This window comes from Camelus ferus, chromosome X, assembly GCF_009834535.1.
Source record: "Camelus ferus isolate YT-003-E chromosome X, BCGSAC_Cfer_1.0, whole genome shotgun sequence".
Taxonomy (NCBI): domain Eukaryota; kingdom Metazoa; phylum Chordata; class Mammalia; order Artiodactyla; family Camelidae; genus Camelus; species Camelus ferus.
In genome coordinates this window covers 38,973,975-38,984,829 of record NC_045732.1, presented here as the reverse complement: position 1 = coordinate 38,984,829, position 10,855 = coordinate 38,973,975, and the positions used below count along the sequence as shown (strand labels likewise).

At 37.1% G+C, this 10,855-nt stretch overlaps 1 non-coding gene across 1 annotated transcript; it reads left to right on the top strand.

Moving 5' to 3' along the window:
* Window positions 1–7,349: 7,349 nt before the first annotated feature.
* TRNAA-CGC lies at window positions 7,350–7,421 on the top strand. The gene has a single exon. It is a non-coding gene; the product is annotated as a tRNA-Ala (tRNA).
* Window positions 7,422–10,855: the final 3,434 nt, after the last annotated feature.

Here is a 10,855-nt window from a genome sequence, read left to right as displayed (position 1 = left end):
CCAAAGAAGACATACCAAAAAGAACATGAAAACACACTCAATATTGCTAATTATTAGAGAAATGCAAATCAAAACTAAAACGAGGTATCACACCAGTCAGAACGGCCATCATCAAAAAGTCTACAAATAACAGATGCTGGAGAGGGTGTGGAGAAAAGGAACCCTCCTACACTGTTGGTGGGAATGTAATTTGGTGCAACCTCTATGGAGGACAGTATAGAGGTTCCTTAAAAAACTAAAAATAGACTTACCATATGATCTAACAATCCCACTCCTGGGCATATATCTAGAGGAAACTAATTTGAAAAGATACATGCACCCCAGTGTTCATAGCAGCACTATTTATGATAGCCAAGACATGGAAGTAACTTAAATGGCAATTGACAGATGACTGGATAGAGAAGTTGTGGTATATTTATACAATGGAATATTACTCAGCCATAGAAAATAATGAAATTATGCCATTTGCAGTAACATGGATGGACCTAGAGATTATCATACTATGTGAAGTCAGTCAGATAGAGAAAGACAAATGTACATCACTTATATGTGGAATCTAAAAAAATAATACAAATGAATTTATTTACAAAACAGAAATAACTCACAGACATTGAAAACAAAATTATGGTTACCAAAGGGGAAAGAGGGGGATAAATTAGGAGTTTGGTATTAGCAGATACAAACTACTGTATATAAAATAGATAAACAACAAGGTCCTACTGTGTAGCACAGGGAACTATATTCAATATCTTGTAATAACCTATAGTGGAAAAAAACCTTAAAAAGAATATATATATAAATATATTTTTATATTTATATATATATATTTATATATACAAAAATATATATTCAGATATATATATATGAATCACTTTCCTGACTACCTGAAACTAACACAACACTGTAAATCCAATCACTGTAAATCACTGTATTTCAATAAATATTTTTTAAATTTTAAAAAAGGATTAAATTTCCACATGGGCAGATACACACTTAAAAGAAAAAACCCAGTGGTGTAAGTTAACAGTTTGGGGTGTTGTCCAGGGTGAAATATAAAGTATACACAGAATGCCTTTTGCAAGGCAGTGGTGCTTCAAGGCTGGCCCAAGGGCTAACATTGGCCTGGCTGAACAAGGAACATCTGGGGAAAAATCCAGCTTCTGGGTCCCACGCCTAGAAACTGAGTTTAGGTGTGACATGCCCAGGAATCTATAACATTGTTTAAAGTTCCACATGTAACTTCAGTCAGGTTTGAAGACCATGTCCATAGTGCACTGCTGTTCTTTAAAAAAAAAAGCAGGGGAGGGTAAGTTGCCAAACTTTAAAACTACAGAGAAGCATACGGACAAATGCAACCCCCAGGTACCTATTACCCAGAATAGGCAAACTTCTACATATTTGCTTCAAGTATTATTTTCATTAAGAGAAATCAGGTATTATAATAAAGTCCTCATTTCTCCCCCGCCCATGCTCAGCCCCATCCCCTTCCCCAGCTTCAGAAGCCACCAGGGTCGTGACTCAGTACGTTTTTCAGGCGCAGTTTGTGCCGGTGCCAGGTGGTCAGGGCAGGCAGATCTTACTTAAGGAGCTCCAAGAAAAAAGGAAAGGATTTGGTAAATCCAGGAACACTGACAATGTAGTGTGTGAGCAAAACGACCACAGCGCAGTATTTTCTAGGCAAAGGTTCAAAGGAATGGATGGTGTTTTTCCAGACGCGGTCATGGGTTTCTGGGTTAGAAATGGTTTTCTCCTCCACGGACGTGGGATATGACATGACTACCGATGAAAGGAAGTTTCACAGGCAGAGGTCTGGGGACGTCATTCTGGCTTATGATTTAACTCCAATCTGATGCCAACTCAAACAGCCTGCTTGTGGCCTGTCACACATACGCTGCACATCTGCTTTAGTTGTTAAAGGAAAGGGCACACTGACCAGAAGAACGTCCTTGTTAAGAATACAGAAAAAAAGCCAAATGAACTTATTTACAAAACAAACAGACTCACAGACATAGAAAACAAACTTATGGTGACCAGTGGGGTGAGGGGGTGGGAAGGGGTAAATTGGGAGTTGGAGATTTGCAGACGCTAATATATAGAAAATAGATAAACAAGTTTATACTGTACAGCACAGGGAACTATATTCAATATCATGTAGCAGCTTATGGTGAAAAAGAATATGAAAATGAATATATGTATGTTCATGTATGACTGAAGCACGTGCTGTACACCAGAAATTGACACAACATTGTAAACTGACTATACTTCAATATAAATAAAAATAAAAAATAAAAAAATAAGATAAAATAAAATAAAAATAAAAATAAAATAAATAAAATAAAATACTAAAAGCCTCCTTCCTGGGACGCCAATGCTAGTCCCCCTTCAATGATAAAACTCCCTTCCCAGGTGCCAAGGCCACACTGACTCGCTATGTACGTGCTGACCTCACTTTTCTCTTAAACCTTGAAGGAATGTACCCCTGACTTGTTTGATGCCCTCTGTTCTGACATAATATAAAACTGTGCTAAAAACCATGCTTTACGAGAGCAGTTCCTCAGAGTGACCTGAGAGGCTGTCTGCTGGGCTGCTGTCCTCAGTTTGACTCAAATAAAACTCTTTCCTATTCCTATTATAGATTGCTTATTGATTATTTTCATCAAAACTGCCCTCCTCCATTTGTAAAAAACAAAATTTCTAGTCAGCTGATTTTTCCCATCTGTGGGAAGGGTCCCAAGAGCAAGAAGAGGAAGGTTTCTTTGTCAAATGTTCCTTGTAGAAAAGGAATGTACTGAGACCCAGCTTTGCATCTCCAGGCTTTAGTTCTGCCCAAGAGAACCCCTCTAGCTGTAAGGCTGCGATCCTGGCAGCCTGACTCTGCAATATTCCCCAAATAATGACAAATAAAATAGCACTTTAGCCATCTGTTCGAGTCAGTTGTGCATTTGGCCTCTGGTGTTGATAAACCTGCTTCAATAAAAAGCAAAAACAAAGCCCAGAGTTTAGCAAAAAGCATAGTTGGGTGAGCAGCCAAAAGCAATCTCCATTTCGGAAAGAAACACAACTTCATTTACTTTTAGCCAAGATGTTTTGGGAACATGTGATCTGCTTTAGAGCAACAAATGCAGTGTGCTCTGGTGTCACTCAAGGGCCCCCTCCTTTTTGAAGAGAAGCAAAGACAACGTGAGGGTGTCACAACCTCAGGGGTGTATCTTTATGTTTACATTTGGCTTTGTGGTTGAAATTAGCAATAAGAATCTTCTGGAACATCAGCCTAACTAGTTCACCACGGGATTCTTGGTAATGGTAATAGGAGACATTTTCACAGATGACCAATGGCAGTTAGCTTTGCTGTGTGTTGGCTTTGGCAAAATCCAGTGGAGGTTTTTTCCCGATTGATTTGTTTAATACTATCCCAAGATAGTATTATATTTATTGGCTCTTTCCTATAGAATAGGACAATATGAAAAAATCGGATTACTTCCTTCTCCGCCAGCAGTAGGACAGCCTTAATCCTCTTCATAATCGTATAAGGGAGGTAAAATAGCCTCATTTTACACACAAAGAAATTTCAGCTCAAAGAGTTTAAATGACTTCTGGGGTTGCTCAGCAGGGAGAGAGAAAAACGAGAGATGTTTTCTTTGTGTTAAACTATTGGTCAAATAAATAAAACAAACAGGAGGTAGCATTTTGAATGCGACTCTGTGGTTTATGAACGGTGCTGACAGCTGGGGCTCCTGTGTCTTGTCTGTTGACTGTGTGATCTGTCAGCGTTTAATAATGAAATGTTCAATATCTTGTCACAATCTATAATGAAAAGGAATAGGAAAAGGAGTCTATGTATGTATATGGATAACTGAAACATGATGCTGTACACCAGAAATTGACACAACATTGTAAACTGACTATACTTCAATTTTTAAAAAAGGTAAACAAAAAAAGAATGAAATGTTTCACCTGCAGCACTGGGGGCAGAAATAGATGGGTTAGTTTCTTTGAAGAGATGGCTGGCATTTCACAGGCGTGCTCGGTACTCTGTTAATCAATTCTACCCCCCATAAGGTAACTGCCACACACCCAGAGGAGAGAATATTGAAGACGTTTTTTGTCCAGAAATAGGTTATATGCTCTCTTCAAAGGAAACAAAGGAAAAATTGAGTTTTAAATTTACACAGTGTTGTATGTCAAATATATTTCAATGAAAACAACTGAGCTGCAGGGATTAAAGTTATTATTAATAGATGATATTGGCAAGTAGATTCTAGTAAGTGTTGTATTTTTAAATCTGTGATCTTTTTCCCTTCTGCTTTCTAAATTTACTACCAGAGCAGAAAAATCTAATGAAATTGCAGAAAATTGGAAATGCAGAAGAGAAGTACAACTTCTGTAGCTTCCATGGCCTCTAATAAGCGCCACAAATTCCAGAGAAAGTGCCGCTCAGGATTTTTTTAAAATCATTTTTTAACAACAAAAACCCATTTGAGACAAGGCCTGGCAGACAACTGTATTTAGTCTTGCTATTCTTGCCTGAAACAGCAAGCACAAGGAAATGAATTGTACGCATCTCCTAGATCATGTGATTTCTCCAAGATTTCTATACCCTGTGTCTGTTCCTCCTCTGCTGTATCATTAATAAGTTCGCATATTTGACACCTTGCTAACTCCCTTACCCTCTGGTTCTGTTTACAAGTCCCTCTGCACTAGGAGCGAGAGCACATTGGTAACTAAATAGTTAACAGTGCTTTCTCAGGGATTCTGGCCCAGGCAGTTTGAGTCCAGATGCAAATTTAGGTGCCTCAGCATCAAATGAATCACATTCTTTGTATCATAGCTTTGGTCACCAAGGGCCGACTTAAATGATTCAGTAAATAGAAGTGTCACCACAGTAATTGGAGTTATGATCTGTATGTCAAAATGTGCCTGATAACACTTAAGCATTTATTTTTGTCACATATTTTTTAAAAAGCCTCCAAAAAGAGTGACTTCAGTCGGTTTGCTCTAGGCTCCCTTGAGGACCTCTTGGGAAGCCCTCGCTCCCTGGGGACAGCAGCTATTTTGAGCACTGGACTTTATAGCTACACCTTAGAAAGCATCTGAGTTCTGACTGAAATGAACAGTTTGCAATATATTAACAACAAGCAGAATTCCTAATAAGCTGGTTTCCTGTAGTGGATCAAAACAAGCCTAACTGATTGATCAAAGAGGAGTGAAGCCTACTTGCTGGTAATAAATGATTTTAGGTGCTTCTATTTATCTAGACCTTCAGCCTGTCAACTAATTTTAGGATAGAAAATTAGAAAGCTGCCTCTGTGACTGGTTTTCAATTCTGCCGATATTAACATTTTAGTAACTGGCAAGCAGCACCCCCGGCTCATCAGCATAAATCTACTTGATTACACAGGCATGCTACCCTGGAAGAAAATACAAATACCCCCACAGGACTCAAAGCTATTTTCATTTGGAATGCAAATACATGCAGCCCATAAACATCATTTTTTTTCCCCTAGATTGAATCTTGCAGTGGAAAATAAAGGTTGCTCACCACTAATGGAGAGATTTCTAGAAGCTACAAGAGGTTCTGATTTGAGCAGTATGATTTCGAATTAGCCAAAGACCTCATGAATGCCTAACAAAGAAAACTGGGGCAGGGGACTGGAGTGCTGTCGGTCAAAGGGCACAAATAATGCAGTTACAAGAAGAGTAAGCTCTGAGGATGTAATGTACAACATGGTGACTGTAGTTAATAATATGGTATCAGATACTTGAAAGTTGATGAGAGTAGATCATAAGCATTCTCACCACACACACAGCAAAAAGACTTAACTATGATAACTATGTGAGGTGATGGATGTGTTAATTACCTTGATCTTGGTAATCATTCTACAACGTATATGTATATCAAGTAATCATGTTGTATACTTTAAATATATACAATTATGTTTGTCAGTTATTTCTCAGTAAAGGTTTTTTTTTTTTCTTTTAAAGCAAACTGGAAACCATCTATACTTCAATTTTTAAAAAGTAAACTGGGAAGAATAATTGAAGAAGGAAACAAATAACCAGATGGGAAGATTCCAGGGGCCCTGGTGGGGGGATCAGGAAGGGGGTTTCTAAACCCTGGGCTGGTCCCCAAAGCTCATACTCTGAGGATTTGTCTGCTCAAAATGAGGAAGAATGAGAGAAATTGGGACAACTTAGTAAGATTTTTATAAAACTGAATTTGCTCCATTTAAAAGACTGTCCTATGAGATTATAGGATCTTTGCATCTTTTGACATTTAAATCTCCATCTTTGTATGATGATCATAGTAGTGGGGCTTATGTGTGTGTGTGTTTTTGTTAATTTTCTAACTTGGTACAACACAAAGTTGGAAAGCCCCTTCAAGACCACAGGAGATATCTATTTCCCCTAAATTCATACAGTCAGAGAAGTATTAGTAAAATGAAGAAGCAGAGGAACCACTCCCAATGAAAAGAACAAGAGAAATCCTCTGAAAGATCAATGAAATAAGACCTCCCCAGTATACTAGATAGTGAGTTTAAAAAGGAGATAATAAAAATACTGAAGGAATTAAGAAAGGAAAGCAATAGAAATGCAGATTACTGTAAAAGGAAATAGAAACTATAAAGAGGATCCAATTAAAATTAAAAAACTCATTTCCCAAGACAAAAGCCAAGCTAAAGGCAATAAATAGCAAACTAAATATTGCAGAAGAACAAATAAGTGATGTGGATGATAGAATAATGGAAACCACCCAATCATTACAGCAGATGGAAAGACAAATTTTAAAAAATGACAGCAATACAGGGAACCTATGGGTTAATATAAAGTGAGACAATCTATACATAATAGGGGCACTAGAAGGAGAAGAAAGAGAAAAGGGGATCGAAAATGTACTTGAAGAAATTACAGTTGAAAATTTCCCAAACCTAAAGAAGGAAACAGACATTCAGGTACAAGAAACACAGAGGGTCCAAAACAAGATGAACCCAAACAGATCTACACTAAGACATGTTATAATTAAAATGGCAAAAGTTAAAGATGAAGAGAGGATTCTAAAGGCAACAAAAAACAAAGAATTAGTTACAAGAGAACTAAGGCTATCAGCTGATTTCTCTCCAGAAATGTTGTAGGCCAGAAGGGAGTGGCAAGTTATATTCAAAGTCCTGAGAGGGAAAACCTCCAACCTAGGATATTCTATGCAGCAAGATTATCTTTTAGAATAGAAGAAGAGATAAAGAATTTCTCAGATAAGCAAAAATTAAAAGTATATAGCAACACTAAACCAATCTTAAAAGAAATATTGAAAGATTCTCTTGAAATAGAGAAGCAGCAAGAATCTATAGGAGGGGGAGGGTATAGCTCAGTGGTAGAGTGCATGCCTCGCATGCACAAGGTCCTGGGTTCAATCCCCAGTGCCTCCACTTAAATAAATAAATAAACTTAATTACCTCCCCCACCAAAAATATATATGTATATATATTATATATATATTAGCAAGCCAAATCCAACAACACATAGAAAAGATTATACACCATGATCAAGTAGGATTCATCCCAGGGTCACAAGGATGGTTCAACATATGCAAATCAATCAACATGATACACCACATCAACAAAAGGCAAAAACCACACGATCATCTCAATAACTGCAGAAAAAGCATTTGATAAAACTCAATACCCATTTATGATAACAACTCTTACCAAAGTGGGTATACAGGGAACAGATATTAGCATAATAAAAGCTATTTATGACAAACCCACAGCCAACTTGATACTCATGGTGAAAAGCTGAAAGCCTTCCCGCTAAAATCTGGAACAAGACAAGGATGCCCACTCTCACCACTTCTATTCAACATAGTCTTGGAAGTCGGAGGGAGGGTATAGCTCAATGGTAGAATGCATGCTTAGCATGCACGAGGTCCTGGGTTTAATCCCCAGCACTGCCACTTAAAAAATAAACCTAATTACCTTCCTCACAAAAAAAAAAATTTTTTTTAATGAATACCAACATAGTATTGAAAGTCCTCACCACAGCAATCAGACAAGAAATAAAAGGTATCCAAATTGGAAGGGAAGAGGTAAAACTGTCATTATATACAGATGACATGATACTATTTGTAGAAAACCCTAAAGATGCCATACAAAATCTAGTAGAACAGATAAACGAATTCAGCAAAGTAGCAGGATACAAGATTAACATACAGGAATCTGTTGCATTTATTTACACTGACAGTGAAATATCAGAAAGGGAAAGTAAAAAACATTCCCTTTAAAAACTGCAACAAAAAACCCCCCAAAACTTAGTAATAAACCTGACCAAGGAGGTGAAAGATTTCTATGCTGGGAACTATAAAACACTGATAAAGGAAATTGAAGATGATACAAAGAAATGAAATGATATCCCTTGCTCTTGGACTGAAAGAATTAATATTGTTAAAATGGCCATACTACCTAAAGCAATCTACAGTTAATGCAATCCCTATCAAATTACCTAGAACATTTTTCACAAAACTAGAACAAATAATCCTAAAATTTATATGGAACCATAGAAGACCCAGAATTGCCAAAGCAATCCTGAGGAAAAAGAACAAAGCTGGAGGAATAACCCCCCCAGACCTCAGACAATACTACAGAGCTAGAGTAATCAAACAGCATGGTAATGGCACAAAAACAGACAAATGGATCGATGAAACAGAACAGAGAGCCCAGAAATAAAACCAACCCACCTATTGTCAATTTTTGACAAAGGAAGCAAGAACATACAATGGAGAAAAGACAGTCTCTTCAGCAAGTGGTGTTGGGAAAGCTGGACAGTTGCATGTAAAAATCAATGAAGTTATAACACTCTCTCACACCACGCACAAAAATAAACTCAAAATGGCTTAAAAACTTAAACATAAGACAGGACACCATAAATCTCCCAGAAGAGAACATAGGAAAAACATTCTCTGAAATAAATCGCAGCAATGTTTTCTTAGGCCAGCCTCCCAAGGCAACAGAAACAAAAACAAAAGTAAACAAATGGGACCTAATCAAACTTATAAGTTTTTGCAGAGCAAAGGAAACCATAAACAAAATGAAAAGATAACCTGTGAACTGGGAGAAAATATTTACAAATGATGCAACTGACCAGGGCTTAATTTTCAAAATATACAACAGCTCATGTAACCCAATAACAAAAAACAAACAACCCAATTTTAAAATGGGCAGAAGACTTAAACAGACATTTCTCCAAAGAACACATACGAACAGGCACATGAAAACATGTTCGATGTTGTTAATTATTAGAAAAATGCAAATCAAAACTAAAATCAGGTATCACACCAGTCAGAATGGCTATCACCAAAAAATCTACAAATAACAGATGCTGGAGAGAAGAAACCCTCCTACACTGTTGGTGGGAATGTAAGTTGGTGCAGTCACTATCGAAAACAATATGAAGGTTCCCCAAAAAACTAAAAATAGAGTTACTGTATGATCCAACAATCCCACTCTTGGGCATATATCCAGAGGAAACAATTCAAAAAGATACATGCACCCCAATGTCCATAGCAGCACTAGTTACAATAGCCAAAACAGGGAAGCAACCTAAGTGTCCATTGATAGATGACTGGATAAAGAAGATGTGGTGTATATATATATATATACACATATATACATATGTATATATACACACACATATATACATATATATAGGAATATTACACAGCCATAAAAATGAAATGTCATTTGCAGCAACATGGATGGATCTAGAGATTATCATACTAAGTGAAGTAAGTCAGAAAAAGATAAACAAATACCATATGATATCACTTATATGTGGAATCTAAAAAAAAAAAAAAGGACACAAATGCACCTATTAACAAAACAATCAGAGACATAGAAAACAAACTTATGGTTACCAGGGGGTTGGGGAAGGGAGGTGGGGTAAATTGAGAGTTTGGGATTTGTAGATACTAATTACTATATATAAAATAGATAAACCACAAGGACCTACTGTATAGTATAAAGAACTATATTTAATATTTTATAATAACCTATAATGGAAAAGAATCTGAAAAAGAGTATATATACATATGTATAACTGAATCGCTTTGCTGTACACCAGAACCTAACACAACATTGTAAATCAACTATACTTCAATTTAAAAAACAAAATAGGATCTAAAGAAAAAAAATGTTGGCAAACCAATGCTGGTCCCTTTAAAATAAAAAAAAAAGTGAAACCTGGAAATCTGAGAGCAGCTTATGCACAGCATCTCTATAAACGCTGAACTCCAAAGGAGGTGAATTCGATGGGATTGCTTGTGTTCACTGCAACAGCTGATTTAGAGTCGAGCAAAGAGCATGTTGGAACAGAGAGGACAGTGGTGGGTTTATTTTCTTTAGCTAGAGGAGTGGCCAGATCAAAGGATCCCAGGCCATTAAAATCCTACCTTGACACCGTTTGAAGTATAGTTGATTTACAGTGCTGTGGTTAGTTTCTGGTGTACAGCACAGTGATTCAGTTATACATATACATACATATATATTTCTTCTTTTCAGATTCTTTTCCATTATAGGTTATTACAAGGTATTGAATATAGTTCCCTGCGCTCTACAGTAGGACCTTGTTGTTTATTTATTCTGTACATAGTAGTTTGTATCAGCCAATGCAAGGTCGTATTTTCAAACTGTCACATGTGTTCTCCCGTGTCCCCCACTTTCTAGCGTTTCCCACTGTTCCTGGCTGGTCCACCCTCTCATCATGGCAGTGACTAGACCAGTCTTATTCTTTGCCTTAGGGATGTATTAACCGAAAACAGAAAAAGGAGCAGATTCTGGTGTTTGAGTTGTAAAGGCCTACCCCCTGAGAG